The sequence below is a fragment of the Rhinatrema bivittatum genome, chromosome 14 (assembly GCF_901001135.1).
Source record: "Rhinatrema bivittatum chromosome 14, aRhiBiv1.1, whole genome shotgun sequence".
Lineage (NCBI taxonomy): Eukaryota > Metazoa > Chordata > Amphibia > Gymnophiona > Rhinatrematidae > Rhinatrema > Rhinatrema bivittatum.
This window is the reverse complement of record NC_042628.1, coordinates 18,015,887-18,030,712: the sequence shown is the minus strand read 5'-3', so window position 1 is coordinate 18,030,712 and position 14,826 is coordinate 18,015,887. Positions and strand designations below refer to the sequence as shown.

Here is a 14,826-nt window from a genome sequence, read left to right as displayed (position 1 = left end):
CGCTCCCGCTTCCGACAGCATAGGACTACCTCCGGGTCCTGGGGACTATGGCCTTTACCATCGGCCTTGTCCCCTGGGCTTTTGCGCATATGCGACCATTATTTATTTATTTAATATATATTTCTATACCGGACTTCACGAATAGAATTCACGTCAGGCCGGTTTACATGGAACTTAGGGGATAAACAAGTGTAACCAAACAAGAAGGCTGAAACAAGCAAAGTTACATAAAACAAGGGCATTGAACTTGGGGGCTAAAGTAGCCAGGAAGAAAGGTAGAGCGCTTTGCTATCCCGCTGGCAGCCGGTGTCTGAACAGTTTCAAATGGTGCGTCCTCTGTCTGCTTCTACCATTGCCAATATACAGTGGTGGCTATCGCTTCCCCATCTTCTGAGGGGAATGTCTCTTCGGACTCCACAATGGATCATCGTTACTACGGCTGCCAGTCTCTCCGGTTGGGGTGCAGTCTGCCAGTCCCTGACCACACAGGGTTATTGGTGACCGGTCCAATCCCACTGGCACATCAATCAGCTGGAAGCCCAGGCAGTTCGACTAGCCCTACAGGAGTTTCTACCTTCTATTAACCGACAGGGGGGCACGCATAGTCATAGTGGCCTTGGAAGCCAGTCAGCTTCTTAACTGCGTGGAGCATCATCTGGATTGCCTGGCGGCCTCCCACATAGCGGGCAAGGAGAATGTGCAAGTCTGTTTCCTCAGTCTCCAGCATCTCGATCCGGGAGAGTGGGAACTCTCGGACGAGGCCATGGAATTGATCATCAGCAGGTGGGGGTCCCCCGCACCTGGACCTCATGGCAACTGAGCAACGCCAAAGCCAACAGCTTCTTCAGCCTTTGGAGGGAGCACTGTTCGGAGGGAGTGGATGCCCTCGCTCTTCCTTGGCCCTCGAATGTTCTCCTATATGTGTTTCCTCCGTGGCCTCTCGTAGGGAAGGTTCTACAAAGAATAGAACTTCATGAGGGGCCAATCATCCTGGTAGCACCCGAATGGCCCCGCAGACTGTGGTTCGCGGATCTCGTCAACCTGGCGTCAGACAGGCCTCTTCCTCTCAGCCATCTCCCTCGGCTGCTTCGGCAGTGTTCCGTATTTTTCGACCAGGCGGATCGCTTTTGTCTAGCGGCCTGGCTTTTGAACGGAGACGGCTGAGGCCTAAGGGCTATAGGGAGGAGGTGATTTCCTCTCTTCTCCAGGCGCTGAAGCCATCTACTTCTTTGGTTTATGTTCACGTTTGGAAAGTTTTTGAGAATGTCTGTTTGGAATCGGGTGTCACGGCACACTCGGCCCCAGTCTCCGTGGTTCTCTCTTTTCTTCAGAACGGCGTAAGGGGCTGTCCTTCAATTCTTTGCGAGTCCAAGTGTCCGCTCTGTTCTCTCCTTGGTAGAGTGGAAGGACACTCCTTGGCATCTCATCCGGACATGGTTCGGTTCCTGAAGGGTGCCAAACATTTACGACCGCCCGTCTGCCCTGGAATCTCAATTTAGTCCTCCGGGCTCTGTGTGGCTCCATTCGAACCTCTCCGGCGGGATACTCTAAAGGATCTTACGCTTAAAGCTGTTTTCTTGGTGTCCATTTGTTCGGCTAGACGGATTTCGGAGATTCAAGCATTGTCTTGTTGGGAGCCCTTTCTGCAGTTTTCGGATGTAGGAGTTTCTCACAAGACCGTTCCTTCCTTTTTACGAAAGGTAGTTTCCTCCTTCCATGTTAATCAGTCAGTGGAGCTTCCTGCATTCTCCCCGGCGGACGTCGCAGGTCCCTGTGGGAGTGATCTGCGCCGGCTTGATATGAAAACAGTGTTAATTCGCTACCTTCTGGTCACCAGTGAGTTTCGACTTTCTGATCATCTTTTTGTTCTCTGCAGTGGTCCAAATAGGGGCAAACAGGCTTCCAAGACTACTATTGCACGGTGGTTAAAGAAAGCCATTTCCTGGGCATACCTTTGCCAGGGCCGGATAGTTCCCGGGGCTTAAAGGCTCATTCTTTGTGTTCTCAAGCAACTTCCTGCGCGGAGAGCCTTTCAGCCTCTCCGCAAGAAAATCTGCAGGACCCGCGACATGGTCTTCCCTGCATACCTTTGCTCGTATTACTGCCTAGATGTGCACGCCCCGGTTTTCGGTTCTTTTGGGGCGGCAGGTGCTTCAAGCGGGACTCTCTCTGTCCCACCCCGTTTAGGGAAGCTTGGGTACATCCCATGGTCTGCACTGATCCGGGTACGTACAGGGAAAGGAAAATTAGTTCTTACCTGTTAATTTTCGTTCCTGTAGTACCACAGATCAGTCTAGACCCCCTTCCCTGGTTCTTTTCTCTTGCCGTCCGCTCAAAGCTTTTCTTCCAGGTCTATAGATGAATGTTCACCAATCATTATATTACGGACACCGGAAGCATCGGTGTTGATGACCAAGGATATGCAAGAGCATTATTCTACAGAGTCCATTCCTTATTGTTTAGATTGTTACTCTTGAATACTGTTTGCTTGCTTGATCTCTTTCTGGTTTGTTTGGTTTTTTTCTGCTTTGACAATGGTTATACTGAAGGGCTGCAGGGTAGGCTCTGTCCTGATCTAGGATACCCTTTTCAGTTTCAGTCTGTCTCCATCTGCTGGACAGGAGGCCTCAACCCACGGTCTGGAGTGATCCGTGTGTACTACAGGAACGAAAATTAACAGGTAAGAACTAATTTTCTTTTAAATACTGTGCCACACTTGCTATCATCATACTGATTTCTACCATAGCTGCTAGGTTATTTCAAGCATCTACCCCCTCTCAGTAACCTAGTTTGGTCTCTGGCCGTTTCACCCTCCATCTGTATTTAGCTCACACCCATGAAAAGGTGTGAGCTAAATCCAGATAGCATGACCCCCCCAGCCATTGTGTTAAGCCTCTCTTTGGAAGGGTTGTAGTGTAAGTCCTGTATCATTAACCCTCTCTCTCCCCTCCCCCTTTGACTACGACAGGCACAGAGCCAGCAGCTCAAGGAGGTGCACTTTGTCACTGCTGGCAGCCCCTTCATCTTCCTGTTTAGAAAAGGAAGTGCACAGGAAAGGTGAATGGCCGCAGAAACTAGATCACATGCTCCTTGTGCTGTGTGAAAGGTTGAAGGGAAGAGGTGTTAGTGTAGGGTTGCACACTACAGGTACTATGCTATAGCTGTTTTCTTTAGTATTGCTATGCTTGAGAAAAGAAAAAAAAAAGTCTCACTTTTGTTAGGTGCCAAAGTGTTTTGTATAGGATTTGTTTGCTAATATCTCACCTATACCCACACAAGTACAGGCCAGGCTTCAGTCATTCCCAGAACAAGTCCCTTACCAGGGGGAGAGATGGTGCTAGCCAAGCTGTCAAAATGTGAGAAAAAGGATGGGGACTCATACTCAACCTGTGTTTGGATACCCCAATTACAGATCCATATCATTTAAGATATAGAGCTATCCACCCTTTGAGAAGACAAAATGTAGACCATCACACAAAGACACAACAGCTCAGATTTTAGAAAGCATCAAAATATTTAATATACATCTGGCACAAATTGTACAAGAATCCAGCAATGACAAACCAATACCTTGCTTGCTGTAAGAAAAAACTGCATTTTAATGTTATTCTAAAACAAAACTGTATAAACGCACCTCAGAAACAGGAAGAGTTTCAAACAGTAGCCGGCAGAGCACTTGTAATAGTGCTATTAGGTAACCATCTCTGCTAAAGCAGCTGTGTGAAAAACAGCAAAACAACTTGACCCAAAGATCAGTAATGCCTTGAGGACAGAAGGGAGAGGGATGACTGAGTTTTTGGACTATTATTAAAAAGTAATTGCAGGTATGAAAGTGAAGCAGATGATCCCAGCTGTAACGGGAGCGGAATACGCTGTTCCACTTTTATCCGTTAACCAGGGCAAGTTACGCTTGTGCTGGGCTAGGGCACCACTTTAAAATATTATCTGTTCAGTCTGTTCTGCCTCAGGGACAGCTACAGGAAAAGGGAAAAAAAATCTTCCTTTTAGACAGCAGAATAATTAGAGCAAGTTTATTTTTTTCCTATGAGCAAAAAAAACAACAAAGTTTAAAACCTGTTTTAGAGTACCAGAACATTATCCAGGGCACTGAAGAAAACTCAGCATTAATCCATCCCTGCTGGGGAAGAAATCCAATATGTATTTTTCTATTGCAGCTCAGCTGTGTTAAACATGGCTTTTTAATTAATCATGTCAAGTTTTTTTCTTCCTCCAAAGACCCACGTACTCCCTTTTAACTCTGACGGCCTGCAAGAGTGGTTGTCCCAGGGGGTGCCGGCAGCTAATTAGACACAGAACTAAAATCAGTCTCCATCCGCAGCAACAGTGTCATTAAATCAGGATGAGCATGAGTATTAGGCTGGTAAAAATGGCTATATTCAATAGAAGGTAACTCAATTTAATTAGTATACATGTCAGGGAAAAATAAGAATATGGATAGTGCAGTGTTGAAAGAGAATTAAAACTGCAAAGTAACAAAAAAAAAAAAGCCCTTGGTCAAGTGTGGTAATGCAAGGTCAACACAGGATAGAACCATGAAACACTTCTATCTCCTGTGAGAAAAGCCTAAAAACCACAAGGGACAGCAGTTCTAAACCCATTCAGATACTTAGAAGTAGTGTTCCATACCATCTTATAACAAAAATTATATATGCAAAAAGATTACTAAAGGCAGATTGTTTGCAGGACCTGTTGCCTATTGCTTCACCAACTCCACCTTTTAAATTAAATTAGCAGAATTTGAATGATGGTGAATTTGAATGATGGTGAATTTGAATGATGGTGAACCAAAACCAGCAAGAGCCCAAAATCTGAGAGAGATGACTTATCCCACACCCCATCTAGCCTCCATTTGCAAATGATTCGTACTGGATGGAGGTTGCATAAACGTAGGTTTGCTGGAGGAATGTGAGGAAATAAAACAGCAGCTTGTGAAAGCAGAAGTTTTCCTCAAATCATCTTCTGATTCTAGGTCTTTTGCTGGCTCCTATGTTTCATTACCCGAAGCTACATTTGAAAGATTATCCTCCCATGAAGTCAGTCATCCTATCTTCATATTTCAGAGCTGCTAGACCAGTGGTATTCACTGTAGGGCCCATACCATATCATGTACATAAAAACGTCCATCTAAACTGGGTGCCTGGTTTGTTTTTTTTCAACATGCGCACATCCACCTCTCCTGGGCACAGGATGCAATATTCTAAAGAGCTGCCGTGCTAAAAAGACAGAGATAAACTGTGGCCCTAGCACTTTAAAAGCATTGAACGCCATGAAGTGGTCATTTTATTCCACTGCAGATAATTTACCAGCACAATATACACGGCCTGAACATGTATACTATCTACCCCCCCCCAAAAAAATTTTTTTTCCATCAAGCCTTTCGTTTAATAATTTTTAATTGCAAGAAGTAGACCTTAGTATCGTGACAATATTAAGTAGGAGGAACCACAGAAAAGCAGTATTTTTATTTAGTTGAGCCCTTGATTCACAGCAAGACTTTGCCAGCTCCAGGGCCGTGTTAAAAAGTAAGCCTCAGCCACAGAGCGATTTTTTGCATATGGAGGGGGTAATAATTAATAGCCTCCCCTGCATGGTATTTACATGTGCTGAGTGCTGTTAGCTATGCATTTGGACACACTAATCCCCTTATTGCATCAGGTGTTAGTCTAGCACGTCCAATCTCGGGTTAACCTATACGCCAAGCTGAGCGCACTTTATTGAATTGGCCTGACTGTCCTTGAGGGCTACTCAAGTTTTCAGGATACCCCTAATGAAAATGCATGCGAGACTAGCATACAAGCAAGGGGCTGATGGAAAAGCCGAGTGTTAGAACTGCACCCATATTCAGCACACAAGCTCAATTTCTTAACTCCTGATGTAGTAAAGCTAATGCATCGGGAGTTAAAATATGCACGAAAACTGGAAAGTGTGTGAAAGAAAAGGTTTAGCACATAGCATAACATGTAAGCACAATATTTTATGTGCAGAAGTTTTCTGTACAGAAAGCATTTTTTTTTTGCATAAATCACTTTATGTGCAGAAAAGATTTGTGCACATAAACCCCAAGTCATGCACATAAAATTTTCAGAGCAGAAAATTTGTGCACATAAATAATTTTATGCATGGAAAAAGATGATATTTTATGTGCAAAAAAAAAAACAACAACGTTTTGTGGACAAAAAGCAAGTATAGGTCCTGGCCCCGTAACTCCAGCATCTGCCTATTGACCAACATTAGTTCTGGAAGCTTTACATCACCTTGGAGGAGGAGTTAAGTTTCCAGCACCAACAAACCATGAGGTAAGCCAGCACCCCCTCTGCAGGGGGAGAGGCAAAACTCCTTGCTGCATCAGCAGTAAAGTCTAGACACAATGAAGGGTTAAATTGTGCACTTATCTAAGCACATCTATATTGCATCGGCCCTGCGTCAGTGGGCATGCAGATTCACTTGACCCGTTTACAGTCTTGAGGACTGGAAGTGACTACCACTGTTCTAGACCGGATTTCAAACTAAATTGCATACTCATTTTTGCTAAGCTTTAAAAAGCAAGAGCTAAAACAGGCAGCACGTTTTCAAGTCAAAGTTTTCATTATAGAACTAAGAATGTTGATGTCTTTAACTACTAGGGAATATTTTTAACACAGGGGTGCATGTTTCAAGACAAAACTTAAGCACAAATCTAAAAATAGCTAGTGCAAAAGTTACATTTAAAGGAAATGTATGGTAACCTTGAAAAGATGAAAAAAGCTACAGTTGCTTACCTGTAACAGGTGTTCTCCATAACTATCAGGATAAAATCACCAGCACATGTGGGCATCAGATAGCACAAAGATGAAAGAAGATTTTTGAGCACATGTGGACGTTCCTGCCCAGCACCCTAGCCTCCTCAGTCTTAATAGAAAGCTGTGCGACAACTCTAAAAAGGGAGGTGGGAAAGATTGTGTAGTTGATTTAATCCATTGCCCATTGAGGCTACCTGTTACAGCAAGAAACTCTCTCAGTGGACAAGTAGAATAATCTTAGTCACAGAAGTGGAGAATCAAGCCGATTGTTACATATTAGTTTGCTGTTCTTGCATAGTAGTAGATCACTGGAATCCATCCAATTGCTCAAGGATGGAGGGTAACATTGAAAGAATTAAGCTTTGAAGAACTGCCTGTCCAAAGTGGCCATTTTGATGTTAGGCAGTAATGAGCAGTGAAAGTATGCATAGAAGACCTGTAACAGCCTTGCAAATAGTATGGAAGTAGAGCACAAATGCACTCAAGAAGTGCTGTAGTGCTAACATAGAAATAATGGCAGAAAAGGACCAAATGGTCCCATCTAGTCTGCCCAGCAGGCTTATAAATAGCATCAGCTGCCCCATAATGGTAGCATCAGGGGGTGACATCTGCTGTGAACGTTACTCCCATACTTGGTTTCCCAAACTGTCAAAGTCAGGGCCCTTGTTGGAGTCCAATTCCCATCCCTCTTGCCACTGAAGCAGACAGCAATGTTGGAGTGACATCACAAGTATAAGGCATATTGGTTAAGAGTTGTAATAGACACATCAGCAAGTTATTCCCATGCTTGAATTGTATGGTCTGAGAAAATGTCCTTGTTGGTTGCTGTCTGAAACTAATTCCCCTTTACCTCCTGCCATTAAAGCAGAGAGCAAGAAAAATGAGTTGCATCAACCGTATGACGGCTTATTGTAGTAACTGCCACACCAGCAAGTTACCCCCATCTGCAATGTTTATCCCATGCACCCTTCAAATCTTTCATCATTATAGAAACATGATAGGCCTTTAGCTTGAAGATTTAGTCCTGTTTGATTGTAGCAGTAAGCAATCAGAGATCCAAGTAGAAAAAGTTCTCTTTGCAATTGAAAATCCCTGATTGGATTAAAAAAAAACAATACAAACAAGAACACAATTGCAAGGACTTTCTGTGAAACGACATCCTCTGCAATCTAAATGGGTCCTTATGGCCTTACAGTTGTGGAAAGAATATTGGCAACACAACAGATTTCTGTTTTAATTGGAATGGAAAAGCCACTTTAGGGAGAAATTTAGGATAAGTTTTCAAAATTTCTCTATTGTAAAAAAAATAGAATGAGTATGAGATTAATGCTTGTACTACATTTATTCTTTGATCAGAAATAACTGCCATAAAAAATAAGTAATTTTAGTTCTGTTGTTGCCAAGGATTCAAATGGTGGTTTCATAAGTTGAGCAAAGACTACATTCAGATCCTTAGGTACAGGGGCATCTTTTATTGGAGGTTTTAGATGTGCAAGACCTTTTATAAATTTGGCAACTGTAGGCTGGTTGGAAATATGAACACCTTCCAAATTATCATGGGAAACTGCTATGGCATCAAGCTGAACTCTTGACAGTTTTGAAACCCAAGGCTTAGTAGATAATCAGGTAAATAGAGGATCAGGACACTTAAAAGGAATCCTATCTGAAATTTGAACAGCAAATAGAAGATATTGCTTTAAATAGAAAAGATTGTGTTAGACTAGTTCTCTGAAGCAAGAATTTTCTCTACTCTAATAGGCAACTGCATGGATGAAGTTAGTTGACTTTCAACATCCAAGCCATCATAGAAAAAGGCTGAAGATTGGAATATAGTAGATTCCCATAGCACTGCATGACCAGAGATGGAAATATCCACAAACTTATCAGTGATTGAATAGCTACTTATTGGGGGGTCAGGGGAATCACAGTTGACAAGGTCAAAAAGAGGCTATTAAAATCATTTGTCCTCCCTCTCCTCAGTTTTTTTTTTTTTATAGTTCTCAATATAGTGAAACTGGGGGAAGGATACAGAGAAATGCTAGATCCCGCCAAATAGAGAAGACACCTGCTCCATGCTGGTTGAGGAACATTGCAAAGAGATCTATTTGCAGATTACCCCAATGCTGAAAACATCTGTGCACTGTGCGAACACGTAGCAATTATTCATGCTGTTGTAGTTACAGACTTAGTCTGCATTCTGGTCTCCTGGAAGAATAAAACAGCTAGAAGAAATTTGAGGCTTTCAGGCAAAAAAGGTTGCAAGATCCTGTTTCCACTTGTGTGTTTGATATAAAATCGTTGCCTTGATCACCACCAAATGAACACTTTCAAAAGCACTGAAGTTTGCTCTCAATTTAGATGGTTGATATGAAGGAATATCTCCTGTAGGGACTAAATTGTTGAGAAAGATTCCTCAGATAAGCTCCCTAACCTTGATTTGATGCATATTTCATGAAAATGATTGGCAAAATAGTTGGGTTTTCATAGGATGTATTTTGTTTAAAAATGTCTTATATTCCGCAAATCCAAACAGTCCAGTGCAGACTGGACTGCTTATCCAAATTAGTTTCAACAATATTTCTTATTAATGCAAAAGGAACATTTACAACATCTCTCCTCCAGGAACTGTTTATGTACCTTGGAGGCAAATACAAGTTGTGTGGCAGAAATTTTCCCCCATCCTTTTCCCACCCCAAATAAAGCTAACCCAAGAGGAAGAGTAACAAAATAAATGGTCTGTACCTGTATGTTTAACAAAAATAATCATTTCAAAAAAGGGTGAAGGTTTGCCCCAAACTAATCATTATGTCAAAGACCTGATGAGAGCATTAGAATTCTTACTTTGAAAACAGATGGCGATGTTAATTTAATTGAAGCTTCTGCTCCACTGGGCAGAGATGTGCAAAAGGAACATGGACTGATACTACCATATGACTTAATATCTTCATGAAAAGGAGAGCTGGCAAGTCCTTCATTGCTATTCATAGGATGAACAACATGTGCTCTTTGTTGAGGCAGAAACCTTTCCTTGGACAGTGTCCAGATGGACCCCTGTGAAGTCGGTTACATAAAATGTCTTCAAGTAGGATTTTTGAAGATTAAAGACTTCTAATCAGGATTGAATCATGCTCATTGTAAGAAGAATAGATGAATTGGCTTCCGGAAGAGAGCAGATCATCCAAGTAGGGAGAACAACAAATGTTGTGCTTCCTTAAATGAAGCCAGCAACGACTGCAAGCCATTTTGTGAAACTCTGGACTTTGCAGAGAGGCCAATGGAAGAACACCTTAGCTGTAGTAATCTGCTATAGTGAAATGCAAACATTCCTGGGAGTCCTGCGAATTAAGGAGAGTATAAGCACAGTTTAGGCCTAGAGAATAAAGCCAGTTCTCTAAGAAAGGGTGGATGATACCCAAAGCTTTCATCCTGAATTTCTCTTTTTAGGTAATTAACCCCGATTCGGCAGCCTTGGACCTGTTTCTTTTCTTGCGGTGAAACAGACTACATTACATTGGCTAATAAGATGCTTATTCAACAAGAGCTTTCATACATACTATCTAAACATTGCTTCACTGGAGGAGTGTTTAGTGATCAGATATGAGGTTCAACTGGTATTCTTTATATACATTTTCAGGATCCATTGGTCTGTAATTAAAGACCATGCTCATTTGAAATTTCGACATCTTCCTCCCCTAATGGAATGGTGGTAGGGAGGATTTCTTGAAAAAACTGTAGAAAATTAGAATTGTTTTTTGTCCCACATTTGCTGTAGAGGCTTAGGCTGCCTTCTCACTCTGGTACATAGGCTGCTTTGATACTGCCACTGTTGTTGGAAACAAGGGCATGGATGACAGTATGCTTGGTACCTTCTTGGGTAGAAATATTGTCCTCTATAAACTCTAAGCTGATTCTTGCTGGGAGACAGGTGACGAAGCAATAGCTGCTGAAAGGGATAAGGAGTGTAAGGTCCACCCACATTTTTCTGAGCTCCATGAGAGCTTTTCTGTGTTGGCAGCATCAGATATCATGTGCTTGTGTAGCTGAGTTTATCCTGCTTGTCCATGGAAAAATAGCTGAGAGTCTTCTACCGCTAGTAACTATTAGGTAGCTTTGTTATTAAATAAGATGGGATGAAAAATACAGAACAGCATATACAAATGTAAACATTTCTTCAGAGAAAAGAAATTGCTAATGGATAATCTCTTACAGGAAACAAATCTCGGTACTGCCTGATGCTTTTTTACACAACTAGTTGTAATTCCAAAGGGAAGACCATTGTAGTTGTTGCAGTGCTGTCAGAACACCACCTAACCAGTCCCACAAGAATAAAGGCTGTAGCTATCATCTATATATAGTCTAAGCCATAGGAGAGTGATTTGGATTAACCACCCATTAGTGCCTGGCAGTTATTTCCTTATAGGAGTTCTTGCTTATGAGATGGGAACAATCTATTTTAACTCCCTAGTTCTGACACTACAAGCAACATACTTAAACTTACTGATTTAAAATAAAATACTGCCTAATTCACATCATGAATTTCAGTATATAACAAACTCTCAGTTTTGTGGTAATTACTTTTGGAGTACAGACTTTGAACATTTGTTCTAAGAAAATTTGAGTCTTAAAATACAAGCACTCTCTAAAATCAAAGTCACAAAAAACAGATTTTACTCCTAGTTAATACTCCGTGGAGGGAGCTCACTGGTTTATCCTTAAACAGACCATGTATTTAAAATAAAAACTTTCAGAGGGGGGATCGTTTTTCATTCTGGGTGTAACACACTATAACATAACATACTTTTCTGAAGAGAATGAGTCTTTTGGAAATACTTTGTTGTTTTTCAGGATAACATGGGCCTGGACCTCAACACCGTGTCGCTCTATACTGCAGCTGGGCCTTATCAGGGGGAGACAGTGCTCACAGAACAGGTACAACTTCATCTTTAAAAGAGAGAGCTAAAACTAGGCCAAAAAAGCTATAAAGAAATGGATGTTATATGGCTTCATAGAATATGTAATAGCACTGGATAGCCAAAGGGAACATTTCAAAACTAGTCAGATTATCAGATGGGACAGATTCTGCCTTAATGCTTGGTTGTATGTGTCTTTACCCCAAGCCCAAAGTTATGTACTACTCTGCCAAGGACAGTGTTCATGTGTAGTGACAGATTTCATTTTCTCAGCATGCTCATATATCAAGTAGGCTGGAAGTCAAAAAACTCCAGCCAAAGTTAAAGAGATTCTGTGTTTTGTGTTCAAGGACTGTTTGCTAGTGCTTGAACAATGTCATTTGAAATCTTGAAAAATATAGAACATGCATGATTTTTGTAGGTAAGAGCGACATGTGTCCATATATAGTGTCCTCTGCTGGGTCAGTAAGATTGTAGACAATGTCAATTTTAGTAGCAGGTGAAACTAATATCAATTCAGATTAAAGCACCAAGCTTCAGCATTACAGGGATAGATGGCAAACAGCTGTTTTCATTGCTCTTAGTATTATACTCCTTTTTTCAGATTTTGCCTATAAGTTTGTCCAAAACCAGCATGAACTAAACCAGGAACTGGATCAAATCCAAGTTTGGTTTTTTTTTTATGACAGGTACACAGGATCCAGCTGTGGACTCAAGGTACAAACAGAACATCTAGGAGTATAAAGTCACTTCTCACTCTGCAGACAGTAGAAGTTTCTCTCTATATTTTTGCAGAGCATTTTATAAAAGAGAGAGGAAAACTTGAATTAGCTGCTACAGTTTTACTGTTATGTACTGCATAGCATACGGTTTAATGTTCTTTTCTACGGCATATCGATTCTAACAAATTGTGCACCACAGAGAAAATGTTAAAGGTCCGATTCATCTGTAATAGCGCTTAACAGCAAATGGATTCATAAGTTCAATGCAGTCTCAAGTGAGCTCAGCACAGCCCTACGTCAGATTTTTACTCTTTAATTGAAAGGGGAGATATTAAATATTAAATGTAAAGCTTTAAATATAGCAACATTAGGCTACAATGCTGTGCTCTGAAATTCAAGTACTTTGAGAAGCCTTGGTCCTCATAAGGAGCTTCACATGCACACAAAACCCAACTACTCTTCACATGCTGCGCTCCATCCAGCCCAAGATTTCTGTCCAAAATTAGCCTCTAGACATTCAAATGTTGTTTTTAGGTTAAAGGAGATTAGAGGTTGATCTGTGTCTTAGGGTGCAGAACAGAAAGCAATACACATCAGACCTGCTCAGCTGGGCCAGCAATCCAGGAAATCCAACTCACATCTACAGCAAGTTTATCACAATCTTACTTGTATGTAAAGCTCATTTTAACAGTTATGAAGAATTCTAATAGCATCATGAACTTCATTAAGATTCAAGCCAATGAGCTGAGAAAAAGAAAAAAAGGTAAATTGGGGATTAAGTGTCTATAAACTCGATAAAAGTTACTGTGAGTAGATATTACTTGATTGTGTGCACACTCTATAGTTTGAAGGCTGTTTCTTTAAATATATAGTTTTAGTGTTCGTTTACACTTAGTTACTGCACAGTAAAAGGGGAGGTATGGAAGTCAAGCTGTTATCTGCCACCCTATCACTCACTACTGATAAAGGAATTATACCATGAAGATAACAACTCAAGAACCATCAGCAATTTTCATTGTGACAACAGTATAAAAAGTAACAGATATATTTTAACCAAATGAGACCTGCAATTCTGAGTGGCCTTTATCTTTACAAACAATTTAATGTCATTAAGGCAAACCAGAACAAAATATATATAGTTATATTTAACCATCAATATCCTCGGAACTATTTGTCCCACCAATATATCTGACATACACCACTAGCAAACTGTGATTAACTTTTCAATATCACCCAACATATGCTACTCAAGTTCATTTAAAACATTTTTTTAAATGCATCCAAGATGAAGCAACTGTACATAAGGGGTTAGCCAGATTTTTTAAATAATAAACTTTGTTTTTGCAGAAAATTATGACTAGAGGTGTAAACATTTAATAAATCGTGACCAGGAATCCAATTTTCAGGGTAGTAATTTTTTTTTATATATGTTAAAAATTCCACATGAATTTGGACTATAAAATTTCTGTCGTGCTTACACCAAGATTATGAGATGCAATTAAAAAAAAAAAGTGCAAACCAATTCCATTTTTTTTTTTTTTTTAGGAGTCACAGTAGGATGAGGGCAAGAAAGTTATCAGAAGTTAAAGAGTCCTGAACTGGGACTCATCCTTGGGCCAGCTCAGACTGCTGCGGAGAAGGAGAAAGAAAGTCAGTGGCCAGATGTGGTGTCTACATTAGGCTCTGAGGGAGCCATGCTTTATGGCTTGACTGAGGACTGTCACTGTGATGACTGGACTGAGCTTGTGGGGGGGGGGGGGGGGGCCAAGAAGTTGTGAATTTAGGCTCATGGCGCCATATCCGAAATTGGAATCTGCCTCTATCGTGCTAGAAGCGTAAGAGGAGAAGGAGATGACTGCCAGGTCGCAGACTAAAAAGGCAAAGAATCAGTTTTAAAATGTAAAACTAAAACTCATTTGCATTAGGCACAAATATTCTTTCCACTGTTGATTTTGGTGGGGGATGGGGAGGGAGTGGATATACAGGAATGTCATAGGTTGTACACATTTTCTTAACTGTATTACAATATTAAAAATGTGAACCATTCTAGATAAGGATGCACAGATTTTTAAAATTTATGGGGGCAGCAATATATGATAAGTTAAGGGGCAAAGAAAACCTTACACATCAAAAAACTGCAACACGGCTTATAATGGGTTGTGTTTTCTCCACAATTCAGAGACATGAGGGAGGGGGTGAGGAAAGAAGGTGCCGAGAGTAGACAAATGGCAAAATTTCCTTTACATGCAGTGTAAAATTCTACCTGCAGGAGGCAGTGGCATGACTGTCTTGTAGCACACATGTGAAAAAGATTGCATGTCTCATCTCACACCCTGAAAACTCCTGCCCACCCCCACAACAGGAGAGAGAGTATTTCAGAGCTGACTGACCCCC

At 41.2% G+C, this 14,826-nt stretch overlaps 1 long non-coding RNA gene across 1 annotated transcript; it reads left to right on the top strand.

The window, feature by feature from the left end:
- Positions 1 to 5,490: 5,490 nt before the first annotated feature.
- On the top strand, positions 5,491 to 14,617 carry LOC115076324. The gene is made up of 3 exons (XR_003852730.1): positions 5,491 to 11,729; positions 12,400 to 12,427; positions 13,978 to 14,617. It is a non-coding gene; the product is annotated as an uncharacterized LOC115076324 (long non-coding RNA).
- The last annotated feature ends 209 nt before the right edge of the window (positions 14,618 to 14,826 follow it).